A 13,714-nucleotide genomic window follows, 5' to 3' on the forward strand; every position below is an offset into this window, starting at 1 on the left:
AGATCTCTTATTCTTTTAGTTTAAGGGGGATGAAAAATTTTCATTTATGCAAGAAGTACGGCAGAATTGAATCGTGACTAGGGATGTCAATGGATCGGGTTCGGATCGGGCGAAGCTTCACCCGCATCCATCCATCACATTAAAAACTTCATCCAGCCCATCCATCATCCGCGAAACTTATCATCCATCACCCGGCCATCCATCATCCGCGGATGAAATGGGTGGATCGGGTGATAAATGGGTGATGATTTAATTATGTTTATAAGCCTAAAAAAGTATTAAATTTTATTTCAACCAAAAATATGTTAGGTAAATTAGTATTAGACTAAGTGCTTTAAAAATCTCGTAACTTAATGTTTGCTTGAACGTATAAAAAGTAAGTAGATTAATATTGGGTAGCTTAAGTTTTATTTGAATATGTATTTTTTTTTTTTCAAAAAAGGAAGAATATCGGGTGGCCGATGGATGACGGGTTGGATTTAGCGGATACGGGTGCCATTGACATCCCTAATCGTGACCTCGCAATTCATTTTTTATTTCTTTTTTTCAAAAAGGGGCGTTCCGAGAATCGAACTCGGGACCTCTCGCACCCAAAGCGAGAATCATACCACTAGACCAAACGCCCTTGTTGTTTCCTATCTGCAATTTATAGTTTATAGTCTGTATTTCTTATTCATGTTATTTCGATTCCCCCACATTAACCCGTGTCAAACTTTGGACACTTTTCCCTAGTAGGATTTGTTCTACACCAAAAATATGAATATCAATATTATTTGTAAAACAACGTAGTCTGATACTGGTACACATCCATATTGAATACTTCTATTTTAATCGAATTCGAGTAAAACAACCTGCAACAATGGAAATTTTTAAAGACGAGATTCCTAGAGCACCCTAGAAACATTAGCAACATGTTCGTCTTACACCTATTTCGTTCCCATAACTTCTTTATGTTTTTCGGAAATCCCCTTGCCCTCACAAAATAGGTACCAGTTAGCAAAGTACTTGTGGCAAAGAAAGTAGTAGTTTAGAATTTCAATAATAAAATGGCCTAAATTATGAAATGCTCACAAGGTTTCGGAAGACCTCTAATATAGCAGTTTATGACAATAGATGGGGTGTAAATTATATGGAGTACCTCGTAAGAGTATCCTCACCATTTCGAAAAAATTACAGCAAGACAACATGACATGCATCTGATATACTCAATCGACTGGCAAGGCAGTCCGTTTATTCTGTCATATATTGTCACACAGCAATGACGAACCAAGTGCCTTGAATGCTCCAACATACGGCAAGATAAGGGGCGTGGATGCGCAACCCTTTCCCATTTACTGAAACGACAGAATAGATGTTTCCATTTACAGGCGTTCAGTCTCGAGTTTCTCATTCAGTTCTTTTATTCAAGATTACAAAGGGCTGAACAATATATATACTTCACAAGCTAAAGATGGTAGTTCAACATCTAGGCATACTTAGTTGTGCTTTTCTCGCAAACAAACAGCAACAACATTATAAACAGTGCAAATCAAGAAAGCCAAGGTAAGATTCTCAACCCGACAAATATAGCCAGGCGGCCAGGCCATCATGAAAGCCAACGACATCAGTCAGTGCAAATCCCAACAAGGGTAGCGCAAGCTTCAAGGATACCAGGATCATCTTAAGGTCTCCCGTGTGTGCCCCAATGAGGGACACAACACTCAGAATAGAGCTATATAACGCTACTGTGTTGCAGATTATGAAAATCTGAAATGCCCATTTATCAGCCAAAACTGCCATGCCTATGTTTGGTTCATCTTGCTTATAACCTCCTGGGGCCGTGAACCCGGCTGCAAATGTCACCGTAGCCACAAGTGTTGCCACATGTAAAAAGGTGTTGTTTCTGTTCTCGAAGTTTTCCAGTTCAGTTTTGTCACCATTTTCTTCTTTGTTTTTTTATTCGGATACACATGCTCGAGTCTCAATCGGAAATAAGTTCGTCTGGTTGATTGTAAGCTTCGAGGTGCATCCACATACCTTAAGGCCATCCAAGTTATTAGTCTCTGCAAATATTAAGAATAAAATGTGTCCTGTCAGACTAGGAACTTACGAACTTGCTTAAAGATTAAAAGGGTATAATATAGGGTACTGTCTTACATAAACCCTTATCTTTATGATTGATTTGTCTCTCATCGAGCCCTGTTTCTTGTAGGATACAAGAGGCTACCTTTGGTTTTCCATTTTTAGCGGCAATGTGAAGAATGTTTTGGCCTTTCCTATTGAGCAATTGCCTCGAGGTGTAAAACTGTTTGATGATCTGAACATGTCCACCACCACTTGCTGTTTTATGAACCGGAAATGAGCCATCCGCGTCCTCATCGCATTTATATGCATAACCCCGGCCGGGAAGATAACCTTTGAATGCTGCATATGACAATGGTGTCTGAAGCTCGTCATCCAATGAGTCAATTAATTTTCCATGATGTTCTAATATCTCTTTCAGGATTTGGCCTCAATCTTTTTGAGTGAGGTTGTACATAGAATTTGGCCTCAAAAATGGAATATCTCTTTCCCGATCGTGAAAAGATACGAGATGAAATCCTAGGACAAGCTAGCCAGGGAAATTACTACAGTACAAGACAAATTATATCCATCTTCCCACCAAACAACCAAATGAAATCTCTATAAACTCTAACCTCCTTCCTACATAGTACATTCATATCTTTTTTAAAGAGCTTCTCTATACGGCTTTGTTTGGATACAATATTATGAAGAGATGGAGGGGGTGGGAACAAGACATTTTCATTCCAAATCTTTCCGTGGACGGAAGGATTACAATTTGCCTTTTAGGAGGGAAATGGGTTCCTCCATTTCCCTATGACCTAAATTAGTAGCCATTAGCCAAACAAATGAAGGCTCACCCACTCCATTTCCCTGAACTGCAAAATGGTAACTCTATGGTCATCAAATACTTCATTATTATGAAAAGTTTGTGTCCCCCTAGCTGCTCAGACTTAGCAGCGCAATAAAATGCTAAATCAGTTTGCCAACTTAATAATGTCTTTGCAATTTCCTGGCTCGCCTGGAATGGAGGAAATAATTAGTGGGGTAATGTTCTAGGACTCACTTGAAATGGAAGTAATTATTAAAGGAGTAATAGAGCATAAATGAACTAGAAAATGGAGGAAAGTGATGGAGGTTGGAGATAGAAATGGAGGAAGATAGTGTAATAATCTATCCATTAAGGGGTAATAATTACCCACATCCCCCTCAAATAATGCATTACCTCTATATGAAGGTAATAATTCCTCCCTCACCACCTATTTTCACCCTCCAGAACCACCACAAACCACCAATCTCCTTCCATTTCTTCTTATTATTTTAGCCTTTATTACTCCCTTAATAATTACTCTCATTCCAAGCGAGCCCTTAAGGGAAATAATTACCAGGGAATTTAATCCAGGAAGTAATATGTTCCTTATTTTCAAGTTTGGAATACTAAGAGAATTATTACTTGGGTAATCTATTTTCGGGTTTGGTAAAAGTGTAATTAGTACATTATGTATAAAATGCTTTCATATTTGTTCAATATAGGGAGTAATGCATTACTCCAGTAATAATTACCCAGAAGGGTGGGTAATACATTACCCCTAGATGAGAGTAATAAGTTGCCTAGATGAATAATCACCCTCATACCAAACTCACTAAAATAACCCGAAATCATTACTCCCTTAGTTTTCCCACCCTTTTCCCCTCAATCCAAACAAGCCCTAAGAGAATAAAAATTCTCTTAATTTTCCCTCCAAAAGGCATCTAACTAAATAAGGTAACAAGTAAAAAAAATTCATTACATTATTATCTTTTCAATTAATATACTCTTATACTTAAACTCTAATCTTTTAATTAAAATTCATATTTATGACTTTTTCATTAAAATTCATAATTTATTATACAATCATTTCCATTTCCATTGATATTATTCATCGGTAACACTCTAAAATTACGCAAATCTGCTTCTTATGCAGTCTTTAACATAATTATTGTCATCACTTACACCCTAAAATTACGTAAATCCATTTCTTATATTATTATTCATCAGTTACACTCTAAATATGGTGTATATTTTAAAGGACGTAACAATTGTTATGTATTTTTTTAATTAAAAATAAAAAAATATTAGTCTAATTATTCGTAAATCGTCTTTTTAAGTGCGTGGTATACTGTTTTTACCTGTTTTTGTTATAAGGTTTATACGCGTTTTAATTAGATTTTACATTTTTACATCACTTAATTGTAATTTAATGTCATAAATTGGTTTCATGCGATGATATAGCATTATAGAGTTAATTTTTATAGTAAAGTAAAAATGGTTTAAGACAAAAATAACTTAACTTAAAGTGTCTTTTGATGGTAATAAATCTTCATTTTCTACATCTTATTAAGATTGTATTAGTACATTATAACATTAAAGATACAGTTAATTTAAACAATTAATTTAATGAGAATGTTTTTTTATAAAACAAGACTAAAAAAATACCATGTTATAGTACAGGGATTTACACTAGTTAATAATAATGTCACCAATAGTTGTCTAAAAAAAAAAAAATAAGCCGGTCCTCCCCTGCATGCGCCGCAAAGTGCAGGGCTTTATTACCCAATTATTATATATATAAAAGAAGAATGATAAAAAGTTGAGGTGGCACAATCTCCTTTGAGAATTAAGGTAATACAGCCCTCATGTTCAACCTCACAAAATCAGTTTTGTTTGAGTCAATCACAGTTTTGCAATATGGCCACATCAGCAAGAAAAAAAAATCAAAGTCCAATTAAATCTGACGTTAATTTAACTTAACCCTTTGTCATTCTCTATGCTACTTGAGAATGACAATGAACAATTAATCTGATGCAATTAACCGAATTACATATTCCCAAGAAACTCAATGAATTTTCCGGAACACAAGCCTTTCTCCTTCCCAATATTACTTTATAATTACAAATGAATTTTCCGGAACACAACATCATTCTTAAGACTCTGCATTTTAATCAACTACTGTTCCATACATTTACACCATTAATGTCATTTTAACAAAACAACTTATTTCTAAAAAAGAAAACCCAAAATACCATTATGTACATCATCATTCATCATCCCCAACCTTGAGAGGCCTTCTTACAAGCTACAATCACGAAACAACCTTCAACCAACAACTATTACCCATCACGGACCCAACCAAATGCATCTCACACTCCCTAAACGCCGCCACAATCTAGCCCAATCACTACCAAAACATCCTGGAGAAGCTTACCCTTCCTCGAATTCGAATTCAATTCAATTCCATGACACCACCACCATCAATGTATCTTTCCTAGCATAATCGCCTCCAGAAAATACACCGGGAACAAAGCCGACAACGCCGACGACCGTACGCCGGACCTCCATAAATGGCAATTTCCGAGATGAGTTTAACCGGAACTTTTTCATAATGGTGTTACGTGGTCAACAACAAGGCATAGGATGTGTACAAGCGATTTTAAAAGTATGATTAACGGTCGTTGTGGGCTTATGGATTGATCGACGCCGGCAATGGTGGTAATTCGGTGCGCGACAGAAGTAATTTTGAGTAAATTGTTTTGCAGAGGGATAAAGACTATTGAGTGATTTATACTCCCTCCAATTCTATGTATTCTTCCCTTTGTTTGTGGGCACGGAAATTAAGGAGAAGAATAAAATAAGAGTAAAAAGTTGGGTGGGGTTTGGTAATTGGAAAGAGGAATGAATAATTATGAGTTAAATAAGAAATTGTGGGGCCAAAACATTAAGGAAAGTAATAAAATATGAGGAAAAGAGTTGGGTGGGGTTTGGTGATAGGAGAGAGAAATGAATAAAATAAGTGTAAAAGTTTCCAAAATAAGATAGGGGAAGAAAATCCGAATAATCCGTTTTAGGAAATAGAGAAGAATATATAGAATAGGAGGGAGTAATTTTTTTAGAATAGTACAATTAATTAATCATGGTTTTATACGGTTTAATTTACTCTCTTCAAATGGATTTAAATATTTACTCTCTCTGGTTTTGCATAGTATAATGTTCGCCCCATTTTAGCAGGGCACCAAAATTAAGAAAACTACTATAATAAACAATTTAACAATCAAAAAATAAATGTACAAGTTTCCCTAAAAAAAAGTAATATACAAGTGGGTAGTGGTAGGGTTACGATCATATATTTTTTTAACACAAAATCTCAATTTAGACGGACACTTTTGTCTAAAGTTATAGACGGATCAAATATATCACCACTTACGTAATAAGACAAACAACAAGTGGGGGTAGAGTTACTATTCATGCAAAAATAAGAATATTTAACCCGTCTACATATTTAGACGCACGAGTAGGTTTCTTGAGAGACGGTCTCCCAATAAGCTTATTGAGAGATTATTTTACGGTTTAAGAAAAATTGGCACTAAAGGTAATAAAATAGGCAAAAATCATGAATAAAAATAAAATGGGTACATATATTATCTAAATAGGTACGAAATAACTATGTCACGATCAACAACAAAATGGTCACGAAATACAAATAAAACGGGGCGGAAAATTGATCTCTTAATAACTCATTGAAAGACAGTCTCTCCCAAGTTTTAGTGTAGACGGATATACCCATCTACAATTAAATTCATTGATTTTTTAAATAGGTGAAATGTTTCATCTACTCTCTTAATTAGTTTGGTCAATTGTGAATTATCTATTTCAAAAAAAAATTGTGAATTAAATATCTTAAATTTTTATTGTAGCAATATGTACCCCAAAAACATTATTATAGAAATTAAACCCCTTAACCTTAACATATAGTTAAATTAAGTCTTACTTTTAATTTTAATAAAGGTAATATTACACCAAAATCATTTCACAATTGTATCCAATTATAATTACAAAATTTTGTGTATTTTATAAATGTAAAATAACTTTCACATGCAGAAAAAATTATGCAGAACGATTTTACTAACGTGTGCCCTAATGGCGGCACATAAGAAGCCATTTAAAGCAATATACGGAGTATTTGAGATTCAATCATGAGAAATAAAAAGATATACTCATTCTTACCATTTTAGTGAAGGAATCTTAATAACATTACCTTATATGGCTTCTTAGTATGTGCCGCCATTAGAGCACATATTAGAAAAACCGTTGAAACTTAAGAGATTTAGTTTCATAAAGAAACAAACTCAAAGGGGATAAATCACCCCTTTGAAAGTTAAGGGGTTTATTTTTACTTTTTAATAGTTAAGAATTGCGAAAAATTGTGAGATGAAATTAAACTAGACCATCCCTGATACCTAAATATACTAATGTATTAAACAGAAATGATTGAAGATGAAGTTAAAAGATAAAGTTAAGGATTAAGTGAAATTAGCAATAACGGTAATACAAGCGAAAAGAGTGAAAGTAGTAATAATATTAGCGAATATAATGAAAGTAACAATATTATTAGTGTAATGAAAGTAACAACAATATCATTTGTATGAGAAAGAAAAGTAAAAATAGTAATAATGAGAGTAGTGAATGTATCTCATCATTACGTTGAATAATTTTCTCTTAAAAATAATTTAAAACATGTATCGTAAAAGATAAATGTATAAATTAAACAAGCTAACGCAATTTTATCATACATATTAATATTTAAAAGATCAAACAAGTACAAGATTGAACTCCATGTTAATTCAATAATTTATCCTACAAATAGCTCCTTCATTAACGCTGGAGTGCAGCACATAGTGGAGTTTGAACTATCGAGCTTGACCATCTTTTGGATCATTAACATTAGACAGTAATCGTGAAATGAACAATAATTAGCGGGTGTAATTGCGGTAGCAATATTAATTGTATGGGTAGTGAAAGTAACATTAATAACAACGGGAGTTTTGAATATTTCTCTTTGTCGGAATGATAAATTTGATTTTAATCATAATTTGATATATGTATCATAAATGATAAACATATTAATTAAACAACTTAACACTATTATATTTCATACAAAATAAACTTTAAAAGATAAACATAGGTATATGTCAAGTGGAATAGAAAAGCAAAACCATATTTATAATTAATTTATATATATGATCACGATAATCAAATATAATATGTAACATTCATTTTATAAATTTAGTAAATAATAGTTTCTAAAAAATTTCAACAACCCCGTGAATTTTCACGGGTGTTACACTAGTTTACACTTGAATTCACATAAATTTACACTCGGTTTTAATACGCCATCTTTATCACCATTTACAAGATCCACATACATCTTGGGGTCAATTAGTTCGGAGTACAATTAAGATTTAAGAGGCTAACGGCGATTAGGAAAAAAAAAATTCTTACTAATATAAGGCAATTAGGTTGTATCCTGCGCGAAACGCGACCTGTTTTAAAATTTTATTATTATAATTGAAGAAAAATAACATAATTTATATATGACTTTAATATTTTTATTTATAAATAAAAATAAATTAATTTTTCTCAAATTTAATTGTTTAAGGTTTAACTTCAATGTTTTAAAATAAAATACATATAATTTTAATTAAAACTAATAAGTGATAATTAATTATGCATGATCAATGTTTTATAAATTATTTTGTGACTGATCAAATATCATATTAATTAAAATAAAATTTATTCAAATAATGCAACAATCAACATTAAGTTCTCGAATTATATCATTTTACGATTCGTTATGTTCCAAATCAATTAATATTTGTTCAAAATGATGTGAATATAATTTTATGTAATCTTTAATTTTTTATGTAAAAGTGTGATATTTATGTATCAAACATATAGAGTTCAAACTCAACTTATTCAAATATTTTGATTGTGTCTTGCATGTATTATGTGTCAAACATATCTATAAGAATTGCATCATTTGTATTTTAAAACAACTATATATAAATGATGTTTAAGAGTTTACCTGTAAATAAAATAGATTAAACTTTCTCAAATAATATTTTTTTGGGGTTTAACTTCAAAGTATTTAAAAGATAATATATAAAATATTTAATTAAAAGTAATATTTAGCTAGTCATAATCAATATTTATACTTGACGTATATATATATATATATATATATATATATATATATATATATATATATATATATATATATATATATATATATATATATATATATATATATATATATATATATATATATAGAGAGAGAGAGAGAGAGAGAGAGAGAGAGAGAGAGAGGAAGGATCAAGTGAGTCCATCCAACTTCATTGAGTCCCTAAGTCCTCTTTAGAGCCATTGAAAAGATGAGATGAGAGGTTGAGATTGAAGGAGAAAAAGGGGGGATTAAGGCTAAAATAAGGGGATGGATGCTAATTAATCCCTTCCCCTCTCTACAATCACTAATCAAACCCTAATTGCACTATAAAAGCCTTCTTTTTCCACTCACTTCTCTCTCCTTCACACAAATATCAGCTCTCTATCTCTCTTAAAACCCAAAAAACCCAATTCTTCTAAAAAATCCAACAAAATTCAAAACCAAATAATTCAAAAAAAATTTCCCCCTCTTCCTCACCCGACCACCTCCACCGCCACCCACCCACGCCCACCAACCCCCACAACCCGACACCACCCACCACCCACCACAACCCAACTACCCTCCCCTCTACACTACCACCTCTCCTCTCCACCTACCGACACACACCACAACCAACCCGACACCACCACGCACCACCTCGACCCCACGACAACCACCACAGCCACCTCCTTCCCCTTCTCCTTTTTTTTCCACGACAACCACCACTCCACCATCCCCGTATCCCCTCGACACCACTCAACACCACCACCACATCACCGGATTCACGGTCCTCCCCACCCCAACACCAACACCCGCACCACCTTCTGTCACGCCCCACCACCAGCCGACCACCCATACCCACCATTCTCACAACACGACCACCCATACCCACCATTCTCAAAAACTCCCTTTTTTTCAGATCTGGGTCGCCACTAACCACGCACCATCACGCCGCCTTCACGCCGCCTCCACGCCGCCGTCACGCCACCCTCATGTCGCCTTCCTCCTTTTCTTTTTTTCAGATTTGTGTTTTCTGTTTGTTTTTCCTTGAATTCGTGTTTTGTGTGTGTTTGTTGTCTTTGATGTTGTCGTTGTTTGTTGTTTTTTTTTTTTTCAACAATAAAGTGTTATGTTTATTATTATTGTCATTATTATTAGATTTAATGTTAGATTTTTGTTAGGTTTTTTTTTTTCAATCTCTCTTTATTAGATCTAGTGTTGTTGATGTTGTTTTATCATGATTTTTATTCTAGATCTAATAAATATATTTATTATACTCATATTTCTTTACATTTACACTCATATGTCTTTACAATTACACTCGTATTTCTTTACATTTACACTCATAATTTTTACATTTACACTTGTATTTCCTCACATTTACACTCGTTTTTATTTAAATTTACACTTGTATCTCCTCACATTTACACTCGTATTTCTCTTATATTTATACTTGTATGATTGTATCTCCTCACATTTACACTCGTATTTCTTTAAATTTACACTCATATATTCTTAACATTTACAGTCGTATTTCTTAACATTTACACTCGTATTTCTTTACATTTACACTTGTATTTCTTTACATTTACACTCGTTAAAATTATGTAAATTTGCACTCATATTTTTTGTGGATATGAGTTGGTGGGGAAGGACGACGATGGTGACATTTTTTGGTAGTCGGACTAAAGTTTTACTCGTAAAGGACAAAGTTGATGGTGACATTTTTTGGTAGTCGGACTAAAGTTTTACTCGTAAAGGACAAAGTTACACTTATAAAGGACCAAATTCACACTCAAAGGACAAAATTTACAATCTAAAACCTTCAAATTGACTAAAAAATCAAATTGACACTCTTAAAATATTACATTTACACTCGTAAAACATCACATTTACACTTGTAAAATGTTAAAATTATATAAATTCAAAATTTCCGTCACAAAAAAATAAATTTACACTCTTAAAATATTACATTTACACTCGTAAAACCTCACATTTACACTTGTAAAATGTTAAAATTATGTAAATTCAAAATTTCCGTCACAAAAAAACAAATTTACACTCTTAAAATGTTACATTTACACTCGTAAAACCTCACATTTACACTTGTAAAATGTTAAAATTATATAAATTCAAAATTTCCGTCACAAAAAAATCAAATTTACACTCTTAAAATGTTACATTTACACTCGTAAAACCTCACATTTACACTTGTAAAATGTTAAGATTATATAAATTCAAAATTTCCGTCACAAAAAATCAAATTTATACTCTTAAAATGTTACATTTACACTCGTAAAACCTCACATTTACACTTGTAAAATGTTAAAATTATATAAATTCAAAATTTCCGTCACAAAAAAACAAATTTACACTCTTAAAATGTTACATTTACACTCGTAAAACCTCACATTTACACTTGTAAAATGTTAAAATTATATAAATTCAAAATTTCCGTCACAAAAAATCAAATTTACACTTTTAAAATGTTACATTTACACTCGTAAAACCTCACATTTACACTTGTAAAATGTTAAAATTATATTTCCGTCACATTTACACTTGTAAAACTCATACAACATTACATTTACACTTCTGAAATCTAAAACTCAAAACTGATTAATTAGGGGCTAGAGAGAGAAAGAAAAATTAATTAGTGTGTAGAAATTTGATTAGTGGTAATTTTTTTTTGGTAATTTTCAATCTCAACCATCCATCTCAATCCAACCATCCACATTTTTTTCCTTTTCTTTTTAATGGCCTTTAATCAAATTCATCTCAACCTTCCATTTAGTCCATCCAATGGCCCTTAGAGGGACTTAAGGACTTAAATGAGGTAAGGGACTCATTAGATCTTACCTATATATATATATATATATATATATATATATATATATATATATATATATATATATTAATTGAAGATATTAAAGAAAAATGTAACATTTTTCTATTTTTTCATGTCGTTTACAGTACTATATGTATTATTTAATAATCATTACTTTTGTTTTGATTATTCAAATGCACTCGCGATCACTGTGTACATACATACTCGTACACATACTTGTTATCACACTATTTAAACCTATCAAAATCTCATATGTATTCAATTTCTCGCCATATTTTTATTTCAATCCCATATAAAAACTTGTCTCTTAGTAGTTTTCTTTAAGTTATGTTTTTAAGAAATACGGCTCTTCCAAATATATTTTTCTTAGGATTTAATGGTCCAAGTTTTATAACTTTCTCAAAATATCTTTTTACGTAAACATAAAACATTATGATACACTCACTTTAATCATCTCTACAAATAAAAAAATATTTCAATAACAATGAAAATTATACTCAATTCGAAGCATTTTTCGCAATGAATGTAATTATTTATATTTTAGAATTTCTATCAAAATAGTTTTTTAATAAATTTAGAATCAAATCACTGTAATTATTTAATGTAATTTATAATAAAATTTATTAAACTATAATTAATATTTTGCTGAGATTTATACGGCATTAATTATGTTTGTATTTAATATTCGGTTGCAATTAATACTTGTATTTATGGTTGGGTTGACACGTGGCGCATCCACAGCGCCCAGTTTCATATATATATATATATATATATATATATATATATATATATATATATATATATATATAGATTTAGGATCCGGTGAGAACGATCACTCGGTGAGAACGACTTACTAATCATACTATTATTAAAAGAAATCTAAGGCCCACCTTTTATCTCCCTCGCAATAACCCAAACATTACATAACCCAAACCATACTCACTGTTATTCCTCTACCCAACATCAGCCACCACCACCGTCAGTCGACGACGAACATCATCACCACTATACACCGGCGAATATCACTTCCTCCATCGACGTACCTTCTCCGGAATCAGTTCTCACTTCTCAGCCTTGGAAAATGTTGAACCATTATTGTTAACATCGTTGAGTTCTGTGACTACCCATTTCATGACCGTCGTCGGTGGTAACTCCGACAGCCTCGCTGCCTCTACCTCACCTTTTCCCCTTCCTTGGCTTCCCATCTGTAACAACGTATCTACCCTATTTTTGTATGCATCTAACCACTATTTTGATGTATCTACCATTAATACACACAATTATTTATCAGGTACATTAAAATTATCTTGAGGTACATTAATATAGAAACGAGGTACACTATTTTCGTTTACATCAAATTGATTTTGTAGTGAAGTTTAAACAAGAGGAAGGATGTTAGGCGACGGTCCCCACACAGTACCTGTTATCGAGCAGAGTTGACGTGCTTCAGATGAGCAGATTTGACACGAAAAAATGTGAAGGGCAAGGACGTTATTCCGCTGCTTCTTTTCTTTTCTTCAAGTCTGAATCATTCAACCTCGTTTTTTCTGTTCTTCTCCTCTTCGATTAATTCATTTGGAAAACTCAATTAACATTCACTCAAATACAACCGCAAGCAACCCCTTATGATTGATGGTGATGAACGGAGCAGGTGCGAGCCGATGTCAAGGATGTATCATATCTGGGTTGCTCACCGGTGGTCGGAGTTGTGAGCAGATCAGAGGAGATGCGGAGTACTAATTGAAGGGTAGCTGCTGGTGGTTGTCAGATTCGATGTCGGGGCGGCCTGATTTTAAGGGAGAGCAGGGGA

At 32.7% G+C, this 13,714-nt stretch overlaps 1 non-coding gene across 1 annotated transcript; it reads right to left on the minus strand.

Annotated features, from left to right (window-relative positions):
• Window positions 1–553: 553 nt before the first annotated feature.
• On the minus strand, window positions 554–625 carry TRNAP-UGG (transfer RNA proline (anticodon UGG)). The gene has a single exon. It is a non-coding gene; the product is annotated as a tRNA-Pro (tRNA).
• Between the last annotated feature and the right edge of the window lie 13,089 nt (window positions 626–13,714).

Source organism: Silene latifolia, chromosome 11 (assembly GCF_048544455.1).
Source record: "Silene latifolia isolate original U9 population chromosome 11, ASM4854445v1, whole genome shotgun sequence".
NCBI classification, from domain to species: Eukaryota; Viridiplantae; Streptophyta; class Magnoliopsida; order Caryophyllales; family Caryophyllaceae; genus Silene; species Silene latifolia.